Here is a 12,180-nt window from a genome sequence, read left to right on the forward strand (position 1 = left end):
GTCTGTGCGATGCAAGCGGCTACAGATTGAGACATCGATATTATATAATATGCGAGCCCGCTAGAACTTCTCACCACTGATGACAACGGCTTCGCATTCATCCTGCTTGTGTCGCACCCCCGAACAGCGTAAGGGATGCATCTTCAAGAGACAAGGGCAGCTTGACAGCGGCAAAAGAACCGACGTTTTTCTTTACGAGATGGCAGCTGAACTCCAACTCCAGCAATCTGGACGTTATCCTCGCACACCTGAGACAAGGGCGCTTCCATATAAGTCAGCAGTATTCAGTTTCTTATTTTATGTACGGCCCCTTCTTTGGTCCCTCAGCTCATATCAGTGCGGACATCTCTGGCCACCAGTGACAGATGAGCAGACAGACAGACAGAAAAACTTTATTGAGCAAGTGAGTTTCAGACCCAGCTGGGTCCCTGGGCCACTGCGTGGTCCCGCACTGCATCAAGTAGGTCATGCCGGGACATGACGTCGGCAGCCCGAGTCACCGCAGCAAGCTGCGATGTCGGGTCTGCAGACATAAGCAGGACCTCCCAGTCCTCCCAGCTCGAGATGGCGTGCTGTCCCCGCGGGGGAGGGTCAGCAGGGCAGCTGAAAAGGATATGGGAGAGTGTGGCGTGGGGGTCACCGCATAGGGAGCATGCAGGGGATGTGCCGCAATAGTGGGATAAAAGCTGAGGGGATGACAGAGAGCGGGTCTGGAGGCGTCTGAAGAGGATCTGTTGGGAGTGCGTAAGAGAGGGGTGGGGAGGAGGGTAAGTCCGACGGTCCAAACGGGGTATTTGCGTGATCTCCGCAAAGGTGTGCGCCCCCCCCCCCCCCCACGAGAATCCTGGATCGAGACTGTCCTGAGCCCGGCAAATCAGACCTCAGGCCAATTTATCGGCAGCCTCGTTTCCAGGGTTCCCAGAGTGAGCCGGCACCCACTGAAGCTCTACCCTGCGCGGTAAATTTTGGGTAGGAGTGTTCAACAATTGCCAGGCAGGGGCGTGAATCCTGCCCCTGGCAAAGTTGGACAGAGCCGTTTTGGAGTCGCTGAAGATGTATTGGGCGCCCGAATGTGCAAGGGCTAGGACGATGGCGGTCTCCTCTGCCTCCTCAGGCGTAGAGCCCGAGGGAAGACGGTGAGTTAGGGGGTGAGGTAGGGTTGGATTGTAGGCAACTGCTGCAGCTTCATGCGCTGTACATGCTGCGTCTACCCAAACGGCATCGTGGGCTTGCCCATAATACTTATGGAGGGCATTAGCGCGAGCTACGCGGCGAGGGATGTGATATTTCGGATGGACGTTTCGAGGAAGGGGTTTCACAACGAGAGGTGTACGGATGTGTCGAGGGATGGGTATAAGGGTTGACTGGTTAGCGGGTATGTTGATGCGAAGGGAGGAGAGTATATGGCGGCCAGTGGCGCTCGTGGCAAGTCTAAGGTACTGTGTCTGAAGGTGCGCGTCAACTAGTTCCTGAATGGTGTTATGCATGCCTAGTGCAAGAAGTTTGGCTGTGCTAGTGCTACGAGGTAGGTTTAGGGCTGCCTTAGTCGCAATGCGGATCATTGCGTTCACGTGTTCGGTTTCCGTGCGGTTCAATTTGAGATATGGGGTAGCGTATAGAATGCGGCTAAGCGTAAATGCGTGCACTACTTTCATGTTGTCCGCTTCGACTAAACCCTTGTTAAGGGAGGACACTCGGCGTAGAAGGTGCAACACGGATTGCGTGGAGGCCTTGAGCCTTTTAAGGGTATGTTCATTTCGTCCAGAATCCTGCAAGAGGAGGCCAAGGATGCGGAGGGCGGGTGTGATGGGGATAGGGGATCCTTTTATATTGATTTGGACGGGCGAGTTAGTGCTAGAGTTTGGACTAATTAGGAAGAACGCGGACTTAGATGGGGAACACTCGAGCCCGATGAATGACGCGTGAGAGGAGATGGTGTCTGCTGCTAACTGAAGAGTTTCCTCAATTTCCCCGTCAGAGCCATGAGTGGTCCATGTGGTAATATCATCAGAGTACAGGGTATGCTTTAGGTGTGGGATTAGAGCCAGTTTGTGAGCTAGGGGGATGAGAGCAACGTTAAAGAAAAGAGGAGAAAGGACCGCCCCTTGAGGGGTTCCGAGCTCTCCGAGTGTATAAGGGGATGTGGTAATCTGATCTATGTGCAGGGAGGCAGTGCGGCCCGAGAAAAACGCGCGAGCGTAATTGCAGGTTTTAGGGCCTAACTGTAGAGCCTGCAGTTCCCGTAAGATGGCATCGTGTCGAATTCTGTCAAATGCCTTGGTGAGGTCAACTGCCAGGATAGCTTTAGTGTTGTGGGGGATAGTATCACCAAGCACGTCATGCGTAATTTGAAGTAGGGCGTCCTGCGCAGATAGATGCGAACGAAAGCCGAGCATACTGTGGGGGAAAAGGTGGTTGTCTTCCATGTACGTTGTTAGCCGAGCAAGAATTATGTGCTCGAAGACCTTGCCTAGACAGGATGTAAGAGAAATGGGGCGGATGTTGTCTAGGGTGATAGGCTTGTGGGGTTTTGAATGACAGATGAAAACCTCGTTCCTCGCGCCCAGGTTGACAGTTTTTGACCGATGAAAACTGTCAACCTGGGCACGAGGAACGAGGTTGCCTACAGCTTCACCCTGGCAGAGTTGCCCGCATTGTTTGAACAGTCAGCCTATGGCTGAAAAATCTGGGTGTTTGCATAGGTCACGCGCACTTGGACGACTGCAGCCGATTGCTGTAGCAGCGAAACAGTTTACTCATTGAGCTGCCAGCTTGCTTTCAGTAGACTGTAGAATGTAAAAATTTCCGTCTGTGACTGCTCTTAATAAAGTTCTATCCATTTTGAACTGAACTATTCGGGCCTCCAAGTGTCATATCGGGTGTTTTCCAGCACACGTATACTAAGCTATACGTCTGCGCCACGACTTTACGTGTTGCTCAAGATGTTTGCACTCATATCGGTTATTGGACATGTGCGCCAGGAATACAAATGAAGAGGGGGAAATTGATTTTAACCGGTATCATGCACAGACAAGGTAACCAGGGGTACGTTGGGGTAAGAGTGGATGCCAAGGGAGGGGAACGTACAGCTGGTGTCGGCAAAGAACCAGGGGGTGAAGGGAGGGGTGTGGCGTAAGGGATCGACAATGCATGCTTGGAAAATACGGTCAAGTGTCAGTCAAATGGTCAATGTTCTGCACGATTATACGTTTCCACGCGTTGTCCGCTTAATAAGTTATGCAAAGTGAAAGCTACATCTGTTTGAGGAAATTAAATCTGTTTGGAGAGGATGGAAGCAGTTGGCGCGGGACAGCTGAGACAGACAGAAAAATTATTTCTGCAAGGAGGTCAGATGGAGAGGAACTTATTCAGCTACGGGTGTAATATCTGACATTTTTTGCTGCAAAAGCAGCTCATTATCAGTCGTTGTCGGGTCACCTGAGAGCATGCCAGGATGAGCGTTGCAGTGCCCAATTGCTCACTCATGAAAAGGACCAGCGTAACACAGTGAACATTTCCGCGCTTGGGCGAGAGGTCTCAAGCATTTTTAGGAAGCGTATGACAGCTGTGTGCCCACGCCACGGACCTACCCTTTATTATTTACTGATTTTTTTCAACATGAAAGCCCCGGTAACGTTTTCACTCGGGCCACGCACCATTAATAGGCAGCTGCAGCAGGGAATGTTTTACATTTCGCAACAGTGGGAAATGACTGACACTTGTCAATAAAGAACAAACTGACACATACCGGGTGTTTCAGGTAAGGTCCCCACTAATTTTTAGAGTTTTTGAGGTAAACCGAACCGCTTTGCGGTAAAGCAATACCAGAGGTGGCGGACTAAATTTTAATGCCTGATTTAATAGGCTCCTGATTGAAATTAGTGACTTGTAGCCGGCTTTATTTTACTAGTTTAAGATGATTCGCCTGTTTTTTTACGTCCGCCAACACTACTGTTGCTATATATGCCGCAGAAATCTTCTCTATCTCAAAAATTCTTTTTTTAATTACTAGTGGGCTTCTCAGAAACACCTGATATCATGAGGATTGCAAACACAGTCCCGGTGCATTCAGGAAAAATGTTGCAGGTACTTGTATCACAACCTAAGATGAACAAAGACAAGGGGAAGTTTAAAGGACGCATTAAAATTCCTTTGGGCACACAGGTAGTCAAATGGAAGAAAAAAATGCGAAATAAAAAAAATAATTTAATGATGCATTTCCAAATACCGGTTATTCCACAGGTAGACGCAGGTTTTTTTGTACGTGGGGAATCTTCAATCTAAGCATGCGATCCACACCTGTTCCGTAACACGGTATGTTGTAAGGTACATCCAAACGTTCAGGAGAAGTTCTGGTGGGTAGGTGGGGGAAAGATTATTAAAGAAATGATGTGTGTGTTTGCAGTTGGATTTATATCAGCATATCCGAGTATCTTAATATAAAAATAAGAGGCTGTGGATGTTCCTATTGATTTGAACAGGCCACGAGTGACTATTATGAAGAAAGTTACTGATAATGTGAACAGTCATTTTCTGCGATTTTAATACATTCCTAAATATTATGGTTCCCTAGACCAATGGTCAGTACACGAGTTTCGAAAGAAAGCAATTATACAGGGTATTTTTTTTCTTTTAACTGCTTTCAGTTTTTAAAAAAACGATGATAGTATCGCGAATACCGCCTTCACTGAACGTGTATTTGGCCCGGCGGACACAAGATAAGAACATAACAGACAGAGTTGTTTATGCGTAAGCATTGTATGGCTATGTTCGCGGTTTCGTGTCATCACGAGCTTGTCGTCGAACCAATTGAGATATAATAAACAGAATTGTTGCATTAGATAGACCATAAAAAAATCTCGCACGGAAAGTCATGCGGCGCATGTGGGGTACTTAGTTAAATAATTAGAGCCAAAAATGTCCAAAAAATGGGCGGGGCCGGAGCAAGAGTGGCACCAAATTTGAAAACACCGGAAGAGGGCGGAGCTAAAGCGTGGCGCCAAATTTCAAAACTCAAAATGGGCAATGACGGAACCTAATTAATTTGGGGGGAAGGGAGCAAAGAGGGGTGAGGAGGCGTCACTACTTACGCATTCCACCAATGCGGGTGGCGCAGTGGTCTCATAATTTTTAATTCATTAACCGAATGTCATTATATTTTTTAGTACTTCACTTAATGCCGCGTATTGCAATCACAAGTTTGCAGACTGTAACGATTCGAGGCTAATACAAACTGCAGCAGCACGTGTCTAATTGCAACAGGTATTGAGATATTCGCGATTGAAACTTCAGCCTTTTCGAATCCGATTCGGAAACTCGACGTCCAGAGTGCGGCGCAAATCCCAGCCACAATACTGCGGAAGGGACTGACGTAATGGCGATGACACACGTCTGTGGTAGAGTACCTACACGACACCGAGGCTATAGCTGTAGGTGCCGCAGAGAGGTGTTAGAGACCCGTGCATTGTCACGGCTGCCGTGGGCAGCACGCGCTCTTCTTTCGTCTTTGCCATTGAGCTTTGCGGCGCGTTTTCTGCCGTCAGCGGCCTCGAATAAGTAGCACAGCGACAACGCGCAAATTTTCCCTTTCCGCTCTGGATTAGCCAAGAATGGAACGGTGTTGGCGCTATTGGCTGGCGATTCAGTATTTTTCATTGCAAAGTGCACTACACTGCGCTGCTGCCAGCTGTCGATCCTGAACACAGGACGCGCAAAACTGCAATGTCGACTGCGTTGTAACTGTCCGGAAGCTCCAACCGCGATACTCGGTGGCTGAGGGGAGGCTTAAAAAAATGGCAATGCTCGGCTTGCCTCAAAACTCTGCGCCTCCGAGAATACTGGCCGCGCGGTTCCGTCACACGTATTGTTCGCCAAAGTGCACAAACAGTTCCGGACCAGTGTGCTTCATTCAAGAAAGGCAGAGGGAGTTATCCTGAATGAAGAATTCGAGATAAATGTTCTCGCCTACGTTCGTGCATACCCTGAAGCGAGCGTCCGACAAATCGTCGAGGCTGTTGGATCTTTCTCGTCTTCAATGTCAAGAGTGCTCAGGAAGCATAATTTTCATCCTTACCACTTATCTCTGCATCAGGATCTCAGTGAAAACGATTATAATAAGCGGTATGAATTCGGCAACTGGGCGTTGATCGAAAGTGATGAAGACTCTGACTTCTTTAGGGAAGTTCTGTGGACGTACGAGGCTCACTTCTGCTGTAATGGGGAAGTTATTATCTACAGTGCCCACTGCCGGCCTGATCAGAGCCAGCACTGGCTCCGAGAACACAACCACCAAGTCCGGCGCGGTCAGGGAATGTCTGGTGTGGCATTTACTCAGATCGAGTAGTGAGGCCGTACACACTAGAAGAAGACCTAACAGTGAACTGAGACATGGCGTGCATTGTAAGTGGTGCTGTTGACGATTTAATGTCTGCCGTCCCCTTAAGCCAAGTTCACGGCTCGTGGTTTCAGCACGAAGGGGCGCCTGCGCATTCCATCGTCGCGTGCAAGGGGCTGAGCAACTTCACCGGTCAGTGGATAGGGCGCGGTGGACCCACTTCTGGCCACCGAGGTCACCCGACCGAGCTCCAGGGGATTTCTTTCTTTGGGGTTACGTCAAGAACAAAGTCTACGCAACTGAACATGAAGACGTGGCAGACTTCAAAGAATCACCACGACATGAGCGAATGTAGCCCTGAAGGTTGTGAAACGAGTGCTGAAATCCATGAAGGAGAGATTCATGGCATGCGTACGTGGCGGTAGAAGGCAAGCACTTTGAGCATTAGTGATTAACATAACTTAGTCACCAAGATACGACCGGGCAGCAGTCGTTAGTAGACTTCCTTTGCAATTATTTTTGGTGAAAGAGAGTAACTCGCTAGCCAAGAGCGTCCACACCGTTCCATTCTTGGCTGAGCCAAAGCGGAAAGCGAAAATCTGCGCGTTGTCGCCGTGCTGCTTATTCGAGGCCGCTGACGGTAGAAAGCGTGCCGCAAAGCTCAATGCCAGTTGCCAAAGAAGAGCGCCTGCTGCCCACGGCAGCCGTCACAATGCACATATATGGAACACCTGTCTGCAGCACCCACAGCTATAGCCTCGGTGTCGTGCCAAGTACGTATACAGTGAAGGCGGCATTCATGATACTATCAGCGCCTTCTTAAAAATCCGTAAGCGGTTAGAAAAAAGTGCCCTTTATATTTGCTTGTTTATCAGTCTCAATATTGCGCCTATATGCGCTAAACAGCCACACAGACTGTCAGAAATTAAAAGATGATTTTTCTTACTTTTCGAATGAATTTGAGCAGGAATGTGTCGCACAATTTGTGCGCAGTTCCCTGGGTATAGGTATACTATAGTATGCTCCGCACAGAAAGACACTGCACACTATAGACAACATATAACCGTCATTTATGCCATAACGACAAAATACACAGAATAGATCTGAAACTGAAACCTGGCCACAGAGCATGCATACTAGGAACCGATTGCGTGCACCTAAGATACCGAAACCATTATCTCAACAGGTGGACAAGGGTGGGCGGTCTGACGTGGAGAGCCGCTGCCCGGCTTCTGTTATGCTGATCGTAATGCTGATTGCGCTGTGTAGCATGTGACGAATGCGCATGGCAGTGCATCGCGCTGATGTTGATGTCCGCACTATTCGCCTGTATTTTCTCGAGATTATGTTTCACTTTATGAAAGCTTGCAAGGAAGGGAATTCAGCGCTGAAGTCCCTCTCAGCTTTACAGCCAAACCTTCCCCTTAAAAATACCTTACTTTCTCAGCCTGGGCAGTCAAGGCTAGCCTTTTTAATATGTCATATCAGTTGCACGGTGGATGTTAATATGTCATGGCACCTAATTTTGTTCACTTGTATATTTGCCCAATCAGTTAATGCCTCAGCGCTTTACACCTCCTGCTATAAGGATACCAAGTGAAAAGCAAAGAATAGCATATAATGAAAAATGCAAATTAGTGGCGTCGTTCCTCTGTTTTTTTGAAGGTGTCTTCAACGTGATCAACAGGGCTCTTTAAGCGAGAGGAGCTGACAAGACAACGTGAAAAAGCCAGATGGACTGACAGCAGAAAAAGGCATACAAAACGAAGATCATGAAAGAAGAGAGAGTGTCTATAAAACTTTAGAACCCTACGTGTCAAGAAATATTTATAGGAACAAGGAATTAGGTAGCCGTGCTGTAGAGATACCGTCTTTGCAAAAGTTACCAATCTGCATTGTTTGCTTCTCACTCGTTTAGTGGAGGCCTTACGGCTTCCCTAAAAATCAAAACGTCTTCAAAGGTGAGGAGAAGGGTCCGCCTTGCCTTACAGAGATTTAGACCTTGGGGGTGGCACAAGGGCTCCACTGTAAGACTGAGGGGAAAACCATATAGCCGGGTTGCCTTTGGAAAAAATGTGGCACCTATCCTGCCTGCTGCGTCCGTATGCCAAGGCTCACAAAAAGGGCATTAACACCATGCCGGAGTATGGTGGATGACGACACAGTGAAAAAGCGCAGTCCTGTCATGACTGTATGCCCACCCTTTGGCAATGGGCGTCAGTGCTCAGGCGCCGAAATTTTGCGTGGGTGCTATAAAAAATGTGGCTAGTAACTGCACCAGAATAAAAGTTCAAAGTAGTCAGAAAGTAGCCAGGGAGCCCAAATTAAATTTTCGTCCCCTGACGGGGTCGTAAAGTAGCCACCAAAGTCAACCCTGCTTTTGTTCAAGACCGGAAGTTGGAGAGCTGTGTGAGGAGGAGGTGCCGTAGGATTATTGATAGAAAACGCTATGGACGGGCTTTACCCGGAGGGTGGGAGAGCTCTTGCTTGTGCGGCACAATTTCTCTCTGCTTCCACGGGACCGCCGGCGAAGGTGAATGATGTGATGGGATCTGGTGCCCCCTTTCTGCAGTACCCTCGACTCCCAGTCATCGGGACGGGGTAGAAAATTTCGCGGCCGCGCGACATCATAAACCGCCCCCTCCCCACTCACGACTCAGGACGCGACCAAAACCGTTTTCACCAAAACCGTTTTTTCAGAGGGCGAGAACTGCTCCGGCGTTCCGGCATAGTGCATCACGAATCCCTCAGATACCGGCGCGGACGGTGATCTGTCGTGGGTGCTCGCCACCGCAGAAATCGATGACAGTCTTCAGCGACTCGAGACGGGGCTGCTAATGAAGTTGAAAATAGTTTCGTTCCTCCTCGCATGCGGCCCAAAGTTGTTAGCGCTGTTTTTCCAGCCCACGTCACGGGCATCCAAGGTGTGTTCCCTAATTATGAGTTGGACACTGCTCCTTTTCGAGCAATTGGGTCTGCTGCAGAGCCAGTGCATTGTGAGAGCGGATTGAGCAACTCTGTGAGAGCTCAATTCTATTGTTGTCGTCTCCATTAGGAAATGCAGTGAAGACCGTTGCGTCATAGTTTTGCCCATCACAATGCTATTAGAAAAACAATTACCCGTTGTTTTCACCCTACCACGAATTTTAAGGTAGATTGTGCATGTAGTCTATTTCCTCGTACTCAGCATGTACGCACTTAGTTATATGTAAATGACAGCTGCTCAATTTTAGCTGAATGTTCGATTCAGCGACACTATTTTATATTTATTTTTTTAAATGGTGCAGAATGCTGTTAACGTGGGCCCGTAAGATATTTTGACAGACAATATCACTTTTCGACTCAAAGCACTTTTGCTAGTGACACGGAAAATGTCAAATAAAAGAAACATCCAGATATGTTCTTTTTTCTTCTTTCATGGGCCCATTACTCCGATCAGCAATCTTGAACTGAAGCGCGACAAACGCTCACATCCCACAGCAGATAAGACAAGGCACGTAACAAAAATTGACAACGCGTACTCTTGCGTCCTAATGCGCGAAGCTCCTCGAAAGCTGCCATCCTCTGCGAGCGTGTGCAGTGTGCGTGACGTAGGTGGTGCAACACACGGCGTCTCCATTCCCTCCACTTCTGGTCGTCGTGCACAGCCGCCCTTTTAGCTCACCACGTCTGCTGCACGCCGTTCAGGGCCCGCGCGGACGACACGTTTCCATCCCAACGCAAGAGCAACAGTCCAGCGGATCGCCTGCCTCCATGTCGACCGACGGGAGAAAAATTGCGCACACTTTCGCGCCGTCGTGCTATTTATGCCAACCTATCCCACACCGCATCGTGCTTGCCATGCGGCACACGCGCGACAGCCGCCGTAAAAGAATAAAAGAAATAAAATGAAACAAAAAAAACGAAACGCAGGCCAGAGAAGGCGCGCGTTGCATCCCCTGCCGTATCTTCGCCATAGCGGTGCACAATTTATAACGCACATTTTTCGTTTATGGGGGTTTTTGGAACAGCGCTTCCCTTCTGCAGCCTGCGTGTTTTTGAAGTCATCTAGAAATGTAAGCGCTACGCTCTTTTCTAGAACTGTGTCGATTGGTTGATTTGTCTAAATCACACTTTTGCTCTTACCATATCTATAGCTTGTAAGTTTCTCGTGCTTTATCGTGAGTTTATTTGCGATTGTGATTTAAATGCGCACGCTGACGAGCATGTATTGAACTAAATTTATAATTTCCTAAATGCTATCGCTTTCGGGTTGTACTTTTTGTGGTGACGTACGTTGCTGATAATCCTCTTCAACCGTGGTTAATCCCCTTGCACGTGAAAGCCCCCGTGGTGTGAGGTTAGCGAGGGCAAGACCTTCTTCACATGCTGCGATTTTCGGGTACCGACGCTGCGATTATAGTCGCAAGCAAAATAAATAAACAAGTAAATAAATAAACAAAGAGCGGGAACTACCGCAAAAGGCGTCATTGCAGGCGACGCAGACGATGAGCACCGTGCATGGTCTTGTCTAAACGAGCCCCTGTGTCGCTCTAAAGGGGTTGAATAAAACTTCCCATGAAGTTTTAATCGACCGTGGACCTTCTAGTGCATAAAATACCTGAGTGCGCTGCAGATATATCTGGCTACGGCAAGATATGCTTTGCACAGCATAAAAATAGTTATAAACAGATCCCATTCGGCATATTGGCAGCCAAACAATAAAGTTGTAAGTTGACGCTTGTGTGTGTTTGTGCTCTCCTGCTGTCCTGCTCTCCTGTCGCTTGATCTGCGCCATTATTCCGTTAACCATACGTGCCATCTGCTGCAAGAAAGAACGTTTTAGCGTACTATACAAATTTGCGCACTTTTATATGTTTTTCCAGAAAAAACTCCTCTCACACGGTGTAACATGGCACTAGTCATTGTCATAGGGTGATTTTTGGTAAGTACCACACTACATCCGGAAGATATGGGTCTGTTGGCCATAAAACAGCCTTGGCGAAAAAAATTGAAATTTTGTTTTGAGGAAAGAAAGTGGCGCGGGAATTGTCTCACATATGTCGGTAGGCACCGCGGAACCGGGCCGTAAGGAACGGGACAAAGGAGGGAGTGAAAGAAGAAAGGAAGGAAGAAGTAGGTGCCGTATAGTGGAGGACTCCGGTATAATTGCGATCACCTGGAGATGTTTAATGTGCACTGACATCACACAGCACACGGGCGGCGCCTTTTGCGTTTCACCTCAACCGTAAAAGTGTTTTGGTTGTCATAACTCATTCAGAGCAAAAACCTGCTCAAACGGAGACCACAAGCAATTACCCCATATTAGCAGACATTTTGGGACAACTCTGCGTACACTCTACGCGTAGTCCAATACAGCCGACCGACACTAGAACCAGCAATGAACATGTTCTGCATGAACGTCATGCTACGCAACGCGCATAATTGGGCCAGTTTCAAATTTATTTTTCTCCGTTTTTACTTTTCAATCTTTGTTTGCGCTCATGCAGCTTTTTTTATCCTGTCGAGCTCCACAAATTTATTGTGACTTTAATGCGAATAGTAACGCAGTTATCACACCACGCGACATCAATCTGCGATCGACTATACACACCTCTAAGCGTAGGGGCCGCGTCCCGTTCGGAAGAAAGGCGCGGGAGGCCGTTGCAGAAGCAGTCGTCGTCTTCGCTTTGGCAGACGTGGTTGCTGGGATGCGTGTGCTCGGGGATAATAATATTAATTTAATTTAATTGGTTTTTTGGGGAAAGGAAATGGCGCAGTATCTGTCTCATATATCGTTGGACACCTGAACCGCGCCGTAAGGGAAGGAATAAAGGAGGGAGTGAAAGAAGAAAGGAAGAGAGAGG

At 48.1% G+C, this 12,180-nt stretch overlaps 1 protein-coding gene and 1 long non-coding RNA gene across 2 annotated transcripts in view; one reads left to right on the forward strand and one right to left on the reverse strand.

The window, feature by feature from the left end:
- The window catches only part of LOC144113185 (protein regulator of cytokinesis 1-like), a 290,994-nt gene that overhangs the window by 218,328 nt on the left and 60,486 nt on the right, over window positions 1–12,180 (forward strand). The gene's annotated exons all lie outside the window — the stretch shown is intronic.
- Window positions 392–10,119, reverse strand: LOC144133708 (uncharacterized). The gene is made up of 2 exons (XR_013315096.1): window positions 9,856–10,119; window positions 392–603 (listed from the first exon to the last, which is right to left on the reverse strand). It is a non-coding gene; the product is annotated as an uncharacterized LOC144133708 (long non-coding RNA).

Source organism: Amblyomma americanum, chromosome 1 (genome assembly GCF_052857255.1).
Source record: "Amblyomma americanum isolate KBUSLIRL-KWMA chromosome 1, ASM5285725v1, whole genome shotgun sequence".
Lineage (NCBI taxonomy): Eukaryota > Metazoa > Arthropoda > Arachnida > Ixodida > Ixodidae > Amblyomma > Amblyomma americanum.